Below are 2,939 nucleotides of genomic sequence, written 5' to 3' on the forward strand. Positions count from 1 at the left end.
GATGACTAAAACGCCGTTCTCCGGAACTATGGAGCGAGCAACTGACTTATTGGAAATAATACATACTGATGTATGAGATCCGATGAGTGTTAAGGCTCGCGGCGGGTATCATTATTTTCTGACCTTCACAAATGATTTGAGCAGATATGGGTATATCTACTTAATGAAACACAAGTCTGAAATATTTGAAAAGTTCAAAGAATTTCAGAGTGAAGTGGAGAATCATCGTAACAAGAAAATAAAAGTTTCTACGATATGATCGCAGAGGTAAAATATTTGAGTTACAAGTTTGGCCTTCAGTTAAAACAATGTGAAATAGTTTTACTACTCACGCCACCTGGAACACCACAGCATAATGGTGTGTCTGAACATTATAACCGTACTTTACTAGATATGGTGCGATCTATGATGTCTCTGTTCGATCTACCACTATCGTTTTGGGGTTATGCATTAGAGACAGCTGCATTCACGTTAAATAGGGCACCATCTAAGTCCGTTGAGACGACACAATCTGAACTGTGGTTTGGCAAGAAACCAAAGTTGTCGTTTCTTAAAGTTTGGGGTTGTGATGCTTATATGAAAATGTTTCATCCTAATAAGCTCAAACCCAAATCGGAGAAATATGTCTTCATAGGATACCCAAAGGAGACTGTTGGGTACACCTTCTATCACAAATCCGAAGGCAAGACTTTTGTTGCTAAATTCGGAGTTTTTCTAGAGAAGGAGTTTCTCTCGAAAGAAGTGAGTGGGAGGAAAGTAGAACTTGATGAGTTAACTGTGCCTGCTCCCTTATTGGAAAGTAGTTCATCACAGAAATCTGTTCCTATGACTACTATACCAATTAGTGAGGAAGCTAATGATGATGATCATGTAACTTCAGATCAAGTTACTACCAAATCTCGTAGGTAAACCAGAGTGAGATCCGCACCAGAGTGGTACGGTAATCCTGTTCTGAAAGTCATGTTACTAGACCATGACGAACTTGCGAACTATGAGGAAGCGATGATGAGCCCAGATTCCGCGAAATGGTTTGAGGCCATGAAATCTGAGATATGATCCATGTATGAGAACAAAGTATGGACTTTGGTTGACTTGCCCGATGATCGGCAAGCCATAGAAAATAAATGGATCTTCAAGAGGAAGACGGACGCTGATAGTAGTGTTACTATCTACAAAGCTAGAATTGTCGCAAAAGGTTTTCGACAAGTTCAAGGTGTTGACTACGATGAGATTTTCTCACTCGTATCTATGCTTAAGTCTGTCCGAATCATGTTAGCAATTGCCGCATTTTATGAAATCTGGCAAATGGATAAACAAAACTGCATTCCTTAATGGATTTACTAAAGAAGAGTTGTATACAATGCAACTAGAAGGTTTTGTCGATCCTAAAGGTGTTAACTAAATATGCAAGCTCCAGCGATCCATCTATGGACTGGTGCAAGAATCTCGGAGTTGGAATATACGCTTTGATAAGTTGATCAAAGCATATAGTTTTATACAGACTTGCGGTGCAGCCTGTATTTACAAGAAAGTGAGTGGGAGCACTACAACATTTCTGATAAGTATATGTGAATGACATATTGTTGATCGGAAATAATGTAGAATTATTCTGCAAAGCATAAAGGAGTGTTTGAAAGGAGTTTTTCAAAGAAAGACCTCGGTGAAGCTGCTTACATATTGAGTATCAAGATCTATAGAGATAGATCAAGACACTTGATAAGTTTTTTCAATGAGTACATACCTTGACAAGATTTTGAAGTAGTTCAAAATGGAACAGTCAAAGAAAAGGTTTCTTGCCTGTGTTACAAGGTGTGAAGTTGAGTAAGACTCAAAGCCCGACCACGGCAGAAGATAGAAAGAGAATGAAAGTCATTCCCTATGCCTCAGTCATAGGTTCTATAAAGTATGCCATGCTGTATACCAGATCTATTGTATGCCCTACCACTGAGTTTGGCAAGGGAGTATGATAGTGATCTAGGAGTAGATCACTGGACAGCGGTCAAAATTATCCTTAGTGGAATAAGGATATGTTTCTCGATTATGGAAGTGAAAAAAAGGTTCGTCGTAAAGGGTTACGCCGATGCAAGTTTGACACTAATCTAGATGACTCTAAGTCTCGGTCTAGATACATATTGAAAGTGGGAGCAATTAGCAGTAGCTCCATGCAGAGCATTGTTGACATAAAAATTTGCAAAATACATGCGGATCTGAATGTGGCAGACCCGTTGACTAAGATTCTTTCACAAGCAAAACATGATCACACCTTAGTACTCCCTGGGTGTTAATCACATAGCGATGTGAACTAGATTACTAACTCTAGTGTTGATCACATATCGATGTGAACCATGGGTGTTAGTCACATGGTGATGTGAACTATTGCTGTTAAATCACATGGCGATGTGAACTAGATTATTGACTCTAGTGCAAGTGGGAGACTGAAGGAAATATGCCCTAAAGGCAATAATAAAGTTATTATTTATTTCCTTATATCATGATAAATGTTTATTATTCATGCTAGAATTGTATTAACCGGAAACATAATACTTGTGTGAATACATAGACAAACAAAGTGTCACTAGTATGCCTCTACTTGACTAGCTCGTTAATCGAAGATGGTTATGTTTCCTAACGATAAATAAAAGAGTTGTTATTTGATTAACGGGATCACATCATTAGAAGAATGATGTGATTGACATGACCCATTCCATTAGCTTAGCACCCGATCGTTTAGTATGTTGCTATTGCTTTCTTCATGACTTATACATGTTCCTATGACTATGAGATTATGCAACTCCCGTTTGCCGGAGGAACACTTTGTGTGCTACCAAACGTCACAACGTAACTGGGTGATTATAAAGGAGCTCTATAGGTGTCTCCAAAGGTACATGTTGGGTTGGCGTATTTCGAGATTAGGATTTGTCACTCCGATTGTCGGAGAG

The sequence above is a fragment of the Triticum dicoccoides genome, chromosome 2A, assembly GCF_002162155.2.
Source record: "Triticum dicoccoides isolate Atlit2015 ecotype Zavitan chromosome 2A, WEW_v2.0, whole genome shotgun sequence".
In the NCBI taxonomy this organism is placed as follows: domain Eukaryota; kingdom Viridiplantae; phylum Streptophyta; class Magnoliopsida; order Poales; family Poaceae; genus Triticum; species Triticum dicoccoides.